General features: G+C 39.2%; 1 long non-coding RNA gene and 1 pseudogene across 1 annotated transcript in view; both read left to right on the top strand.

Moving 5' to 3' along the window:
- Nucleotides 1–18256, top strand: part of LOC148872479 (uncharacterized) — a 34848-nt gene that overhangs the window by 12554 nt on the left and 4038 nt on the right. The gene's annotated exons all lie outside the window — the stretch shown is intronic.
- Nucleotides 13552–16372, top strand: LOC148872480 (heat stress transcription factor B-2b-like; annotated as a pseudogene).

The raw sequence follows: 18256 nt of genomic DNA on the forward strand, positions 1-18256 counted from the left end.
ATCAAACTCTTCCGGTCACTCATCGAAAAACCCAAAGAACCCAAATTTCAACTCAAAAACCCTTAGATGCACCATTAAATCTTTTTCATACCAATCTGATAACCCCAATCAACACCCATTTGCACCTCAATTCTCAGATCAGACGCCACCATTAAATCCTAGAAAACCTAAAGTACCTATCCACAAATTTCAGATCAAGATTCCTTCATTTACTCTCTCATCAAACAAGGATTCTATTCCAAGCCCTCTTATCAGCCTAAACCCTCATAACCCAGATCCCCTCAATCTTAACACATACAAACTGATCAAACCATACCATTAAAATGTAGATGCACCAAAACACCTGCCCACAAAGCTTTAATTGAAGATTCCCTCGTTTACTCTTTCATCAAACCAAAATTCCGTTTTGAATCTTATAAATGGCTTAAATTCCCACCATTTCGACACTCCTAAATTGATCAGACATTACCACCAAATCTTAGATACTCTAAAATACTGACCTATAAAATTTCAGCCCAAAATACATTTTTTCGTCCATTTATCACACCTAGGATCCATTTTAAGGCTCTAGATTGAATGAACCACTACTCTTCCAAATCTACCAAATCTGGGTCAAGTTGGACCAATCCGATATTTTCAATTAACTCAAAATGTCCAAAACCTCATTCTTCCAATTTTTAGTCAAAAGTTCCTCAATTTACCCATTCACTCAAAATATTCCGTTTCAGCCAATCACACTAGCTCGTACACACAAAACCCTCAATGCGGTCGGACGCACCTCGAACCTCTACATTTTAACTTTTAACCCAAACCCCTCATTATTGGACCTGGTTTGAACCCTCTGGACCGACTTTTACCCAAGAATCCGATACTGTGAAATTATCAAAAAAAAAACCCTTGGATCCCCTAAAAATTACGAAGCTGCCATCGCCCCCTCTAGAAATCCAACGGATACACTGTCCATCGTCTCTCTTGTTCAAACAGTACCTGAGCGGCGGCTGCAATATCACCAGCCATCGATCTCTTCTCTCTCTCGCTCTCTCCTCCTTTTTCTTCTTCTTCCATTTTTTTCCAATTCGAAGAGAGGCACTGTTCACCTTCTTCTACCTCTGGATGCTGAAGCAGCGGCGGCAATCGTTTCAATCCTTTTTTGGCCCCTCTTTCCTCTCTCTCTCTCTCTCTTCTTTTCTCCCTCTCTCTATCTTCTTCTTCTTTCTTCCCTTTTCTTCTCCCTTCACTTGCTTTCTTCCTTTTCCCTGACCAGCATCACTTTCAGGTCGTCTTCAATCTCTCTCTGAAGTAGAACAAATCAAGGGGAAAACCTCTTCAACTGTGAAATTTATTTTGTTTTCATCAAATTTTCGGTGATTTCTCACCGTTTTTAATAGATCATTCCTATTCCCCAACAACAACATCAGTTCCCTTCATCCTTTCGGTTCCCAAAAGGATTTGACGAGAGAAATACTCGAAGAGATAAAAAAGATGAGGAAGACGATGGTGAAAACTGTAATCACTGTTTCATGTGTGGTTGTCGTTGGAGTTGCAGTTTTATATAAGAAAATGTTTTAGTGAGTGGAGAACTTTACTCCACTCAATAATTTTTTAATTCTTTACCTTAAATGCTGATTGTTTTAGTTTGATTTTACTACAAACAATTGGAGTGGATGTGTTTTAAAGCCTTATTTCTTGTATGATGCATTTGCCAAGTAACATAATGCATCTCACGGCCAAAGATGCTTGTCACCTCTGAATCCAAGCTCCAGCTTTGCAATTGGAGGTGTCAGCACCACCAGGCCCGAGGTAAATTTTGCGAATGCAGAATCCTGATCTTGATTAAACTTTGAATATGAAGTCCTGAATTAGATATCTAATTTTAGCCTTTGCCAAAATCCTGTGAAAGTTTTAGCACTCCGCTGAACCAATGCATTGTTTATCTATACTAATACTTAATATTTTAACTATATTTCTTCCATATAAATAATTATAACTATCAGTATCTTTCATTGTCTCATATCTTTAAAGATCCTTTGAAATACCAACAAATTGTGAAACTTGGGCTGAAGTGTGGGGTTTCCGCTTTCATTCAACTTCTTGTGGCATCAATAGAGCTACGTTAACTGGGATCCCATGTTGAGAACCACAACATCCTAAAGAGTCTAATTCCCGGAGTAGAAGAGCAAACATGTTTTTTGTGACAAAAGTAAAAGTTGGTGCTTAACCAATCATTTTTAGTATGTCATTGATAAAGGTTAGAATGATTGAGATTTCACTAGGACAAGTGTCGCAATACCCTTGGACCTGGAGTAAAAACTTCACTAGATGATGATGCAAATTGCATTAGCAATTGTTCTTATATGAGTTGAAGTTTTTACTCCAAATTGAACTGAGAATTTCATAACTCCATGAAAAAGAAAATCACTACTTGTCAGTATAAGGCTTGTTTACCCCTCAAAACCAAAAACACCCCTGTCTAGTCATTCTCAACAGTTCCCCAAAGAGTGATGCAAGTGTGTTATTTATACCTTTCGGAATGAGCCTCAAAGTTGAGACTCAAGGCAAGACTACCTTATATACCTTTTGGAATGAGCCTCAACCCGACAGGCTGACACAACCCCCCTCCTTTGAGGCTTGGAACAAGCAATGTTAAACACGATCACATTGGAGAAGTTTCTCATAGATGATAAAGATTTCTTTCAAAAATTGAAAAGAGTTTTCCCTCACAAAAAGCTGGTATAATGCAAAGTATTCAAGTTACCAAATGGCCTTAGTTTCTCCCAAATGTCTCTTTCCTTAAAAAACACTATTTTTGAAGAATGTGCGGGCCTGTTTTATTAGAAGTAAAATACTGAAAGCTAACCTAGATGTTGAACACCCTCTCAATAAGCACTTGATCTAGATTTATAGCTCTTATAAGGCATAATGTAATTGTTGTCTGGGTTCCTTATATCAGCGTGGTTCAGCAGCATGAATTTTATTCTTCCATTCTGCTGTACCTAGACTTTGCCTTTCTGAGGTGGAGCTTTACCTATTAAGAGAGATTTATTTCCTTTCTAATTTCCTTCTTATTCAGGGTTGTAATTGAATATAGTTCATTCAGGTTTAAATTATTTATGTAGCCTCTCCCTAGTCCATATATTTCCAAAAACATGATAGGTTTGAGTGACTGTTCACCAAAATAAAAAGCATCAAAATACACAAAAGAAAGAAATGAAATAAATAATAGAAAGAAAGAAATGCCTGAATGAAATGCTGGTGAAAATCTAAAATGTCAACTCCAGGTATTTATTTCTTATCTGGAACATTGTTTTTCTATATTTCTTTGTTAAGGAAATGTTCATTTACTGTTGCTGATACAAGTATGATTGAGTACCTGGGCATACTCCAGTGAGGAGAAACAACATTAGGACCAAAGAGGCAATCATCCCAGCTCTTTTGATGCTTAAAACAGCATCAGCAACGAGTTCCCCGGCTCCCTAAGTACAGAATTAGATCAGATTAGTCGTTGACTTGACAGATGACGACCCAGTTAAATTATTTGTAGGTTCTCTACTTGGCTTGTTATACTACAATCAATAGTACTGAGAGAATATTGTCATGAAGAAGCAAGGGACTGCACAAACCTTAGCTTGTCAAAGTAACCTCTGTATCTCTCTCTAAATGTTCTCCTTGATAATATTATGAACTGCTCCCACCAACTCATGGTCCACTCCTTAACTTGAATAGCTAACTGAAGGTGCCGTGGTATCTTTTCCATGCCATGGTTCTCTGCTTTTTCTTTAGGTTCCACCCATACTTTGTACATCAATTGTACATACTGATAGATTGATATTTCATCACAAGATAAGCAACATTAATGTCCTTTAGTCACTGCTGTTGTAACTCATAAAATGGAAATGAAAAACCAAATATTATAGAAATTGTCACCAAGTCTTTTGGGACACTTATGTCGTTAACTTGCCCAGTTGCCAAGTCTAGCAAGAACTCTGCTGGGTTCATGGCTATCTGAGGTGCAAACCTCAATGATGAGAAGTACACCATGGATTCTCTAGCCTTCCCATAATACACAGGACATCCCTCTGATATGAGCAAAATCTTGTTGAACATGTGGAACATTCTACTTGAAGGTTGATGAATTGTAATGATAATTGTCTTTCCTGCCTATGGATCCACTGAGTGCAACCATTAGAGTAGTCATCCTCCTCTCTAGCAAGCTTCAGTTCTAGGAAGTATAAAAGAGAAAATGTTACCTTAGCAATTCCTTGAAGAATATGAAGGAGCTTATTTGCAGAGGTAGAATCAAGGCCTGAAGTGGGTTCATCAAGTAACAACAATGAGGGATCCATAAGAATTTCATAAACAACACTAGTCCTTTTCCTTTCGCCTCCAGATATTCATTTCACAAATACTCCTCCTATTCTTGTATGGCGACATATATGATGAAAAAGAGAGGGCAATCAAAGTTACTCATTATAACTTGTAATCATGTAAATCACTTCATACACATTGAAGCCTCATTTTCATCTAATTAATCTTAGACCTTATAACATGAGTGTTCATCACAAATTTTCAATGGAGAAATTTAGATCTAATTGCATTAGAAACCTCATACAAACCTCTCAAGGCCTAGTTCCTTCACAATCATATCTACTCTTGCAAACTTCTGTTGTTGGCTCATGTTGCTAGGAAGTCTGAGAAATGCAGCAAAAACCAAGGTTTTTTCCACTTTTAATTGAGGGAAGACAACATCATCTTGGGTTACAAATCGATCCTGTAAATTCAAGTGTTCTCCCGTATTATATAAAATACAGTCTTCATATAAAAGATTATGGTGATTATATAGCTAAGCTGATAGCTGAGCTGGATCAGTTCATCTGGGACAGACCCCAAAGGTTGGAATTAAACTAATACACATGAAAAATAGATTAAATCATTGACCTGAGCTGAGACAAGATTTCTAATTTGGCTGACCTCCTCTTAAGAGCCGGATTATATGGAAGGTTGTCTTTCCGCTACCTGAAGGTCACATCAAAGCAAGGATTTCTCCAGGGCCTATGCTTCCTGTTGCACCCTTCACGGAAAGACAATGCATATATATACATATATATACATATATATACATATATATACATATATATATATATATATATATATATATATATGGAGCTATAAGCTTTTTTTTTTCAATTTCGTAACTAACTTAGAAATATTATTCTGGTTAAATTTGGTAACTAAAGTTTGTAGATTAGTTCTAGTAATTCTGCAAAATTATTTTTTCAAAAATTTAATTAATAAAAAATTTTAATTTACCAAAAAGATTAATTTTGGTAAATTAATATTGGTTAATTATGACAATTTCTTGAAAATTATTAATTTTATCAATTTAATAAAAATTTTTTGTAAATTAATATTGATTAATTATGACAAATTAATAATTTATCAAAAATTAAAAGATATTTAGTTTTTTGACTAATTATCTTTTCTTTTCAACTTCTCTTCTTCAACTCCTCCTTCACTCTTCCTTCTCTCTTCGAGAAACTACTTTCTTACATTTTTTTTTTAATTCAACAGACTCCTACTAAAACAAAAGATAAATTATTTCATTGACAAAATAATATTGATAAATTAATACATCTTCAGAAAAAATATTAATGAATTTATATCGGAAAAAAGAAGATAAGTATTGTATTTTAAAAAAATAATAATATAAAATTGTTGAATTTTAATAATTATTGATTAATTTATATTATAAGAAAGAAGATAATTAATTTTGATTAATTTATGATTCATTTTTAAGGAAATAAAAGTAATTTATTAAAATTCCATTAAATTGTTGAAAGTTAGTATACTTTCAAAAAATTAATTATTACATATTCATAACATTATTGAATTAGTTAAATTGGAAAATAAAAGATAATTAATTTGTTGATTAATTTTTATTGATAAATAAAAGATAAATTATCAAACTTTCAAAAAATTTGAAAATGATTACATATGTAGAAAATTAATTAACTAAAATAATAAGATAAATTATTAAATTATTGAAGCATGCAAATAACATCGAAGTTGAGGCAAAAGTGGGAAGCCTGAGACCCATTCTCCTGCCCACACAAACTCTACCCACAACACACTAACCCCCCTAGATTGGGTAGAAGATCCCCCCCAATTCCAATAGTACTGGCATAAAGGCGTGAATGGTAATAGCGTCGTTAGTAGTGATTTTTGATGCGGTAGTGGAGAGGGTCAGTTGCGTGACACTGTCAGTTAATAGGTGGTCGTATTGACAGTTTCGCAATGGCATTGTCTAGGCCTCTAGGAGTGTTCAACCGAACCGTGGGCCTTTTTTGGGAATCAAACCGGTAATATTGGTTTTTGGAAAACCGGTAATTGGAATTGAACTAAAGTTAGTCGGTTAACCGGTTGACTGGCTTCCAATTTCCAGTTTCGTTTCCTGTGAAATAAAAGGAAGGGCATGTGACAATGACATGGGTTAGAAGAGTGATAGTGGAAGGACGTAGGAGTGGGATAGACATAAAAACCTCAAGGATTGGGATATTGGCATGTTGCCATTAACAAATCGGGGATGTGCAAAAAGTTAGAAATAAAATGCTACATTTATCAAAATTAAAATAATAATAATAATAATAATAATAAAGTGTTATGATTTTACGAGATCTTCCGTACTCTCTCATCGAGATTAGGATTTTTAGCCATCAGGGCGAGGACGGAGCAGTGAATTTGAATTTAGGATTGGGTATGGGGCAATCAAAACACCGACCTGCCTCACACATTGCCATTCCTAGTTGTACTATAGATAAATCAAAATACAACGTTCCAAGTAAAAGGGTCCATCTACAAATCTTACCCAATCTTGTGTTATATCCATTGCTTGCCCAACTATTTGAAGTTACTTCTATTTGCACGTTAAAATTGTATATTGGCTTTAGAATGGATGGTCGGTCCATTTGATCTAGGATTTTATTATGCTTGGGTTTGGTTTTGGATCTTAAAATCGTATGTGAGTTTTAGACTAGACAGTTAGACCATTTGACCCACGAATGCTCATGGATCTGGGTTTGGTTTTGATCCTTAAAACCATATGTAGGCTTTGGATTGGATGATCGGATCGTTTGACCTAGGATTCGATCATGGCTCTGGGTTTGGTTTTGGACCTTAAAACCATTTATAGGCTTTAAACTAGATGGTTGGACCGTTTGACCCAAGAATCGATCATGGCTATAGGTCTAGCTTTGGATCTTAAAATCGTATGTGGGCTTCAAAAACTATCCCTATTTACATCTTCTTAATTATGATAATGTTTAAATCAATAAAATTATGTTTTTATAAAAATAGAATTTTTATATGCAAATCTGTTTTATAAAATAATGTTTCTTATCACAAAAGGGGTCCATCTATGACTTGGGATTGGCGTCTAAGCTCTGGGTCTAGTCCAACAAAAATTAAGGTCCGAGTCTAGTCCAATTAGCGGTAGCCACGAGAATTATAAGCACTGATCAGTTATTGTAGTCACGGCCAATAAGCTTTGCGATCACTCTATAATTATTTTACATATTATAATAATTTATCTTTTATTTTCCAATATAAATTAATTAATAATTTTTTTGAACATGTAATAATTTATCAATATTTTTTTTTCAATAATTTTCTGAAATAATAATAACTTATCCTTTATTTTCCAATAAAAATTGATCAAAATTCTTTAGCTTTTAATATTTCTAATATAAATTAAACAATGATTTCCTAAAAATGTAATACTTTATCAAGAGTTTTTTGAAAATGAAATAATTTTTTTCAACAATTATTGCAATAGTTTTCTAAAAATGTAATAATTTTAAATATTTTTTGTCAATTCAATTACTGATATTTTATTTTTCAAATTAAATTATTCAATAAACTTGTTCACAAATTAATTATATTTTATTTTCAAAGATTAATAACTTTTGATAAATTATGAACTTTTCATAGTTAACCAATATTAATTTACTGAAAATTAATCTTTTTTGTAAATTACAAAATTTGTATTAATTAATTTTTTTGGAAAATGAATTTTACAAAATTACCAAAACCAATCTACAAACATTAGTTACCAAATTGAACAGAAATAGTTTACCAATCTACAAACCAATCTACAAAATTACCAAAACCAATCTACAAAATTACCAAAATTACTAAAAATAGTATATCTAAATTAATTATGAAATTGAACAGAAATAGTTTACCACAATTACTTACCAAAATTATCAAAACTAATTTGTCCAAATTCACCAATATTAATTTTGTAAGCTAACAAAATTGTATTATACTAAGTTTCCCTAAAATTACCATAATTGATAAAATAATAATTTTACAAAATTATCAAATCTATTGGTAATAAGATCTTGAACCCATTCCCCTTCCGTTACTTCTAACCCGTTCAAAAACACCAACCATTAAGGACCAAAATTTTGAATCTCTCATTTCAAATGTATTCAGTTTGTTATTTAGTTCCATTTTCTTAGCACCTATCCATTGTAAACAGTCAATAAATATTATATATGGAGTAAATAGACAGACCTCACTTTTTGGATCTCTCTCTCTCCCTCTCTCTCTCTCTCTCTCTCTCTCTCTCTCTCTCTCTCCAAGACTCAATTGAGGCATGCGTCAAGCATTAACACTAAAGGTAGGGAATCATTGAAATTTCTCACCACGACTAAACTCTCTTCTCTCATGTTCGTTCATTGTAGGTAAGGCCAAAGACTTTGGACCCATCCCATTTTTCTTTTCCATCCACATTTCACTGTTCTATTGTTACTATTTTTCCTTTTTAAGATTCATTTATATGTATGAATTGCAAATTTTATAATGAATATTTTAATGTGCTTTTGTTATTATTCTAAACTAATATATCATTTGCAATTCTACATCTATACTTTTTTGTTCTAAATTTAGATAATTCATTATTCATGTCATGAATATGAAGCAATTAATCTTCTTGATGCTATTTAAGATATATTTGGTTTGATAGGAAATAAGAAGGAAACAAAAAGCTGAGAGTCATTATAGGCATTCAATCACTAGAGAGAGGTAAAGAAAAGCCAAAGCCGATGCATGGATTTTTAATAATAAGTGTGTCATTCTCAAAATAGATCTTTGTTCTCCATCCCCAAACACACATAATCATCATGGTACCATACAAAAATAAATTTATTTATATATCTATTTATCCAAAAGTTATGATATCTGAAAGACATTGTATTGGACATGCTTCGACCAATCAAGTTATCCCCTTTAAGTTTAATCCACATTAGACTCCAAATCCTCATTGTATTTTTTTTCATTTTTTCATTTTAATATTTTTAATTCCCTAATTAATTATGTCATCTCATTGAATCGCTCCTAAAACCTGCCCTTTCCTAAAATTCCTCTTAAACTATCTCCTCCACGTAATTTTTCCTAAAGCATCTATTAAATACTATCTCACATCCCCAATGGACTATCTAACCCTTTCTCTCTCTCTCTCCACCTTCTGAATACATTGTATAAATTTAGTTGTATTCATAATTTATAGTAATTTTAATAATTGTTATTATTTTTATTATTTTTAAATGAGATTTTGATTAACTTTAAATAAATGAAAATAATTACAAAAGTAAACAATTTTATTAATTTCACTAATAATTAACAATTATATAGAAATAGCAACAGGATGGGTTCAGGGCAGGCACCCCATCCATGTCCCTACCCCATAATTAAGACACTTTACCCCATCATCGCCCTAGCCCCACTGTTAGGTCAGTTTAGGGCAAGTCACCCCACTCCTCATCAAGTCACCCTAAACTGTTAGGTCAGCATAGGGCAAGTCACCCCACTCCTCATCAAGTCTAGGGAATCCTCTAATTTCCCCGCTCCATCCCTAGTATTGGGCGAGTTCAAGTAGAGGTATAAATCATGTCTTGCGAGGTCATCATGGCACGACCTGCATGCGACCCGCACAAACATGCTGGCCCACGGGGTGTCCCAGGTTGTACCTCCTCTCCTGGGATAATTTTGGGGGTTGGTTTGGCACGACTCATGACCCGAGCCCACATAGGCCTGAGCTATGCCCTAGGCCAGGTTGGTCCATGGGCTGAGCCTTGGGCTAGGCTAGGCTACAAACCAAACCGAGTTACTAGAGGTCCATTTAAAAAAAAAATTGAAAAAGATGTTTAAATCTTTATTTCATATGATCTTTGATGTATACAAGTGTTTATATGTATAATTGGACCTATTCGTTGGTCGGGTAGCGTGACGGCCTGGCCCATAAATTTTCAGGCTTAGATAAAATTTTAGGCCCGTTCGCTCGAGCTCGGGCTTTCTCAAATAACCCTAACCTGGGCCTGAGCCCAGCCCGATACTATTACATATATAAAAAAGTATTTATGTTATATATAATAAATATAATATATATTTATGCTTCTTAAATTATTAATAAATATCAATTTATTATTAGGAAATATAAATTAGTTTATTAATTTATTAAATTATTACTTAATTAATATAACATTGGTTATTTAATTCTATATATATATTAATATAAAATTTGTTATTTAAATATTATATAAATATATTTACCATATATGCATATAGCTTCCAAGTTGAGCTTATTAGGGGTTGTTTAGCTTGGGCCCTATCCGCTAAAGCCATCATTGGACTTCCAAAGTTTGATGATCAATTAGACTTTGAATTTGATTATCCTTGATAATGTGTGGGCATGGTGCATATATGCATAATATTTATTATATATGCATATAACTTCCAAGTTGAGCTTTGATGCGGCACAATCTGGGCACTCCTAGCTAGTTGCTAATTGGCCCCTTGTCGGCAACGAACAACACCTAGGAAGATGAAAAAGAAGGATTCCCGGGGGATTTGCCCGGCGAGAATACTCTAAATCTTAAGTTAGAACGCTGGGGAGGAAGAAAAGAGTATAAAAGGCTAAGAGTGTAGGTCGCGCTAGAGCACTGTGTCTCAAGATTAGCTCGTGAGCAAGTAAGAATTCAAGTTCAGAGTAAAACTCGAGAGAGAGTTCTCTCCCCCTTGATTAAAGGGCTTTTATAGGGGCATTCTTGTCAAATCGGGCATAGCCGCCACTGGGCTCCTGTCGCAGCCATTACCTGCCAGGGATGCGCAGGTGATCGTTACAATGTACTACCCGCTTGGATGAGGGACACGTTTTGAAGGGACAAGCATGCCACCATCTGTCGAGAGACGTGGGTGCAGATTGTCAAATGGGCAGGGACTACACCGTCAATCGAGAGACGTGGTGCAGTCTGATGAGTACGGTCTTGTCAGATAGAACCTTCCTGAGAGTGTCACGTTGCTTAGTCGCGAGCTACCCTGCCGCACAGCGAGCTACTTTGTAGCAAGGTCTTAGGGGTACTTCGAGGTGACCCTCAATAAGGTTGGTCTTTGGGGAAATTCTTCTACCCAGGTGCCGGAGCGAGCTGGTTTCCCTAGCTCATGAGTTGAAATAGTCTTGGAGTATTCCCTTTCCAGTACCTCGGGGGACCTGGAGCTCGCGTTGTGGCAAGCTCCCCCTATAGCGAGCTACTCTATAGGCTCGTTACTTAGTTGTGGTCAGGCCATGATGCAGAGTTGTTGCTCGTGCTGAGTCAGATCCACGTGTCATCGTCTCAATAGATCGGGCCAAATCATCCTCCATCAATTGCCCCTACTCCTCGGGCTAAGAATGTTGCCTTAGCGTGAGGAGTTCATGAAGTGTGATGGGTTGATTTGACCGAAATTCAAACTTGATTGACAGCTCATATTAAATGCGCGTACGGGAATCAAGGGATTTCTCACTTATCGAATACCGAAAATGTGCTGAAGCGGCTCTTAACTCCAGATGTCAAGCAACCGCCATTACCTCAATCATGGGAGACGTGCAGCCAATCACATTTCGGTTTCAAGAGACGTGCGGTCAACTTGACTGCGAACCATCGGATCTACCTTAATCTGGGCCATTAATTCAGGGGCATAGTGGCTATAAATAGGAGGCCCCCCTAGGCCTCATTTCCTTTCATGCTATCTTGTTGTCTTCAGATTCTGAGGTCGCGCATCCTTCTAGTCTACCTGAGCTCTTCCATTCATTTCGTTTTCTTTTTCGGTGAGTCTCAATCACTGTCAATCATCTCTGGGTATCCATACCATACTTATTACCGAGACGGTAACCAGGACGACGATGCTCCCTCGAGCTCTGGGGGAGATTGGGAGCAGGTTCCAGAGGCTCAAGAGACCTCTGGTGATGTGGCCTCTACTTCTCAGGGGAGGGAGCCTGACACCTTCGATCCTTCTTCTATGACGACGGAGAGACTCAGGTCTCTAATCTGCTATTTTCACCTTCCTAGGGACCTCGTCTACAGTCTCCCCACTGGTAACTTCCCTTGGGAGCACGGTTCCGATGAGATAGTTATTTACCAGGAACAACTCGAGGCTGGCCCGCGTCTTCCCCTGCACCCCCTTATAGTGGAGGTGCTAAACCACTTTAATGTTGCCATCAATCAACTTCATCCCAATGCTATCCGAAACATGGTTGGGACCATTTCTTTGTGCTGTGAGTACTGCCTCCCCTTGAACCTTAACATTTTTGCTTCTATTCTTTGTATTAAAAATGCCGCTCCTAGAGTTCCTCCGGAAAGGCATTTTTACTATCTCTCTCCCCGCCGTGGCTACAAGCTCTTGTACGAGCTACCAAATAAGATTCTCGCCTAGAAGCGGGATTATTTTGTGGTCCATAACCCCGAGGGGTGGCCCTTCCCAACTTCTTGGAGGGGCGCCATCCAGGACCCTGGGGCCGAGTTGGACCCTAAAACTCAAAAAATGATGCTGTCTTGGGCATTGGTAGGCTTCCTCTGTTCGGACTACTTGACCGAGGAGAAGCTCATGTAGGCCAGCTTGAGCTTGGGTAGGTTGCCTTTTTAGGTCGCGTAGTGCCTTGTAACGATATTGTGTATACATACATTTTGTTTCTTACCGAACTAATATTTGGTGGATTTTTTGGTAGCCATCATGTCTGGTGTTGACGCACGCCACCTCCTCTCGAGCAACCAGAAGCGTAAAGTGAAGAGATCGCATCCTGACTAGACTCCCAGCTCTGGGGGTATAGAGTTCGGGTCTGCGGAGCCAGACTTCACTTCTCCACTGCCTGAAGTTCCGCTGCCTCCATATGAAGGAGGTGCTAGCGGAGTTGGCCTCGAGGAGGGCAAGCTCCCGCAGCACGGGGTGATTCCTCCTGGTCCTTCTCAGTTGTTTCCCTACCCACGGCTCCCAGTAGGGAACTAGGAGGGTATTAATGATTATGTAGTGGCCAGGCGGAAGAGCTAAAGGGTGATCTGCCACGAGGAGATCGCTAAGTGGGGGGAGATGGAGCCCGGGGATCTCACCGTGCTCGCCTCCGCTCATCATATGGTGGCAAGTGGTCTTCCCCTCTCCTTGTTTTTTTTTTTTTTTTTTGCTTCCTTTTGTTGCCTTTTGGCCTTAGTCTCCTGTTAGCAGGTGAATTCCGCCATCCACACCATGGCCCTCCAGTCGAACATCCCCTCCAGTGATGCTCACAATCAGAGGGTCATCATTCATAAGCTCCAGGGCGAGCTCAACCGGACCTGGGGCGAGTTCCATCACACTCGTAAGGGGAGCGAGTCACAGGAGCAGCTCATCCGGGACCAGGAGGCACAGATCACCAGGCTTTCCGAGGAGAGCGCATGCTATAGGGAGGAGTCATCGAGGGTGGCCACGGAGAGGGAGCTCCTTCACCAACAGGTTCAGGACTTGGAGTCCACACTTCTGAACCAAACTCGAAACTTCGACACCATGGTGGAGGCCGAGTGGGAGAGGGTGGTTTGGGACTTCAAGGACTTCCAAGAGTATTACGACTTCCTAGTGGAGTATGGCTCGAGCTCGTACAGCTCCGGATTCAAGCTCTGATACTAGTTGGTCCAAAAGAATTTTTCTGGACTCAATCTTGATGGCATCACCATGAAGGGCCTGTCTCCCAAGACGACGGACCAGGCGAAGGTGGAAGAGCCTGACTCCTCGAAGGATGAGGATGAGGTGGAGGAGGTGGACCCTTGAGGCTGGTGGCATTGATTTTCTACTTTGATTTCTAGTGGCACCCAGGTGCCATAAACCCGGTCTTGAAAAGATCTTGTTGGGTGGTTATGCCCTTTTTACCTTCTGTTAAACTTTCACGAGCTGTTTAGCTCGATTCTCTTTCTTTTTTCTTTTTGAAATGGTAATGAAATTTCTTCCTTTATCTTTGCTAAAGCAATCTCATAACTTAAACTTCTAGAACTACATGCCCGAAGTAGGACTTTTTGGTAGTCATTATCCCGAGCTGTCCTTTAACGTTTAAGGCATCTCTGTGGTACCGCGAAGTGATTACCATGTATGCCCAAACTATACACTTGTTGGATATTCCTCAGTTCAACCAACATACTGAGACGAGCTATGCTTCGCAAGGTTTAAACCCGAGCTACTTACGCCTCTGATATTTCATACTCTGCCTTTGCCACTGAAGTTGCTAAGTCTTTCTTAATGCTGAGGTCTTAGTTAGCTCAGTGTTTTAGCCCTTAGGCTGAGGGGGTGACTTATAGTTTGCCCTTGAAGTTTGCCCATGCCATGGAGGCGACTAAGTCTTATTGCGCCAATGTCATGTTAGCTCGGCATTTTGGCCCTTAGGATCTGGGAGTGACTCATGGTCTACTCAGTAGTTTTCCCATGCCGTAGAGGCAACTGGGTCTTGTTGCACCGAGGTCATGTTAGCTCGGCATTCTAGCCCTTAGGCTCTGGGAGTGACTTATGGTCTACTCAGTAGTTTACCCATGTCGTAGAGGCGAATGGGTCTTGTTGCGCCGAGGTCGTGTTAGCTCGGCATTTTGGCCCTTAGGCCCTAGGAGTGACTCATGGTCTACTCAGTAATTACAGCTAATATTGCCTTAAGTTGACAATATTCCATGCCCGAGGTACTTGTCTCCCTTCAAGGGTTTCGAGCTTGTATGTTTCTTTCCCGAGCACCCGTCTCACTCGGTAGGGTCCTTCCCAATTCGGTCCGAGCTTGGCAGCGCCGGGCTCAAGAACCATAACTTGGTACAAAAAGCACATGATGTTGATAAATATTTCCACCAAAATGTAAAGTCCCTTCCTTCACTGCAGTGGTTTGCTTACCACTGGGAAGTCCCACCGGACACAGTGTATTATTCCGTGCATCCATCAATAAGTCAATTTCTCCATTCATATGGTGCGACGCCCTGGAATCAATTATCCAATCAGTAGAATTTTTCTTACCAGAGAGTTTTTCATTAGTCCTGGTTTTGTAAGCATCAATCATGCTTATGAGAGTCTACCACTGCTCGTCATTAAGCCCATTTATTCCGGTCCTGTCTCCGTCAGTTACAACTACATTAACAGCCACCTCACGCCCTGCCGATGATTGAGCAACATAAGTTTTTGTTGAACCTCGATCACATCCGCTAGAGGGTCCACCCCCTTTTCCTTGACCTGCTCCACGCCCAGTCGACGTACCGTGGGGTCTGTCTCCCCACCATTCAAACGTACTTGAGCTCTTACCGTTCCTTTTGTTGTTGGCAACCATGGTAACTGATCAACAAGATTCATCCGAGCTACTTGATTATTGCAAGAAACACGCAGATGGATGATAGATGGTAGTGAGAGTTCGAGCGACAGCTTATGGATGATCCTTCGATAGACGACGTGATTTCGTGGAACGAGGACGGTTCCATGTTTAGGAGACTGGCCGAGTTCGCCAGAGATCTGCTTCCCAAATATTTCAAGCACAACAATTTCCCAAGCTTCGTTTCGACAACTTAACACATATGGCTTCCAGGAGATTGTTCCTGGTCGATGGGAATTTGCAAACAATTGCTTCTGTAGAGGAGAAAAAAATACTTCTCTGCGACATTCATCACTGGAAAATATCACCGGCTGCAGTTGTATCTACTGTTACGACATCCACGGCTCCGACCGTTCAAACAGGGTCTCCGACGAATTCCGGTGATGACCAAGTGGTACCCTCGACTTCTTCCCCATCGGCCGTTACCACTATGGTGTGTAGAACGGCAAGCTGCAGCAGCACGACAGAGCTTCTCGATGAGAATGAACAGCTTAGGAAAGAGAATATGCATCTGATGCACAGATGAAGAACCTTTGCAACAGTATCCTTGCTTTGATGACCAAGTATGCGAATAACCAGCAAGAAAAGGCTAGCTTCCTAGCAGAAAAGCTTTTGTCTTCACTGGATCTATTGCTAGTGAAGCGCTCTTCGGAGGATAATGATGCCGATACCAGCGTGGGCCAGAGCCGAGTGAAGACGGAGGAGTAGGAAGTTAGTACAAAAAGGAAATAGGCTGAGGTCGGAACAAGATCCGCAGCCGATAACCATCGGTCGCACAGCAAACAATAACCTAGCTCTGATACCAAGAGAAAATTTTTGTGGAGAATCCTCTGCCATTATGCAAGGCACAACCATATATATATACACACAACCTACACCTGAAATTTAGGAGTAGGAGACTCATTTATAGTAGTAACCTAACCTACTACCAGAATTTGCGCCTAGATACATGCTTATTCACGCAAGATACATGCATGGGAGGATAAGAAACATCCAAGATACATGTTGAGAGGAAGAGGATAAGATACATGCATGCATGAGATAAATTCCCAATGCATGCAAATTTCCTAGTCCATGACGAATTTCAATACTCCCCCTCGAATTGGCGCATGAAGATTCTGAATGCCTGATTTGCCAAGGTAATAGGTGAATTTCTCTTTCCCAAGACCCTATCAAGATGTCAGCCGACTGATCTGTGGTTTGAACATGCCGAGTAACAATGTTCCCATGCCGCAGCTCATCGCAAACAAAATGACAGTTGACTTCAATATGCTTTGTCCTCTCGTGAAGCACTGGATCCGCGGCTATATGCAAGGCTGCTTGGTTATCACAATATAAGCGCGCAGGTTTGTCATGCGTCACCCCCAAGGACAATAGAAGTTTCTTCATCAACTTCAATTCACAGCACGTCGCAGCCATCAAACGATATTCTGCTTCTACCGAGGAGCGCGACACAGTGCGCTATTTTTTCGTTTTCTAGGAAACTGGTGACTGCCCCAGCAGAACGAAATAGCTGGTCAACGATCGTCGTGACAATGGGCAGCTTACCCAATCAGAGTCACAATAAGCATACAAACACAGATTGCTATTGGAACGCAATACTATACCTTGTCCAAGATACCCTTTCATATATCGCACTACACGCAGAGCTGCCTCCCAATGTTCTTGTCGCAGGCTTTGCATGAACTGGGCCAGAATATGAACACAATAGCACAACTCAGGTCGTGTGATTGTTAAGTATATCAACCGCCCTACTAGTCTTCGATACTGATTTGGATTGGCCATTAGAGTGCCCTTGGCCAATGCAAGATGATGATTCTGTTCAATGGGCATTGACGCTGGTTTGGCTACCAATAGTCTACATTCCGAGATAATGTCCAGGGCATACTTCCGTTGAGATAATATATTCCCTCAGGACCACGAGCTACTTCAATACCTAGGAAATATTTGATTGGACCCAGATCTTTCATATGGACGCATCAACTGAGATACTCTTTGAATTTCATAATGGCTACAATATCATTTCCCCCAACAATCAAATCATCAACATATATCAGCACATGCAGACGAACATTGTGTTTGAAATAAGTGAACAAAAAGTAGTCAAGATACGATTGAACAAACTCGAACTGTATCAGGGCCGCTGTTAATTTCGAGAACCAGCATCTGGGAGCCTGACGTAATCCATAGAGAGATTTCTTCAATTTGCACACTTTTGTTCGATCCTTAGATGCGAAATCTGGCGGCAACTACATGTATACATCCTCATCCAAATCCCCATGTAAGAATGTATTATGTACATCCATCTGATGCAACTCCCAGTTCTTAGCGGCTACCATGGCTATGAAAGTGCGGACTATCGTCATTTTGGCCATAGGAGCGAAAGTCTCATTATAATTTAACCCCTCAACCTATCTATTCCCGAGAATAACTAGCCCAGCCTTATGTCGTTCAACCGTCCCATCTGAATTATATTTGATCTTATAAACCCATTTACTCCCTATTGCCTTTTTCCCGGGAGGTAGAGTTTCCAATGTCCAAGTACCATTATCCTCCAGAGCCTGGATTTCCTTCCTCATAGCTTCCCTCCAT

Source organism: Nelumbo lutea, chromosome 2 (assembly GCF_056320005.1).
Source record: "Nelumbo lutea isolate HS-2025 chromosome 2, American lotus-T2T, whole genome shotgun sequence".
NCBI classification, from domain to species: Eukaryota; Viridiplantae; Streptophyta; class Magnoliopsida; order Proteales; family Nelumbonaceae; genus Nelumbo; species Nelumbo lutea.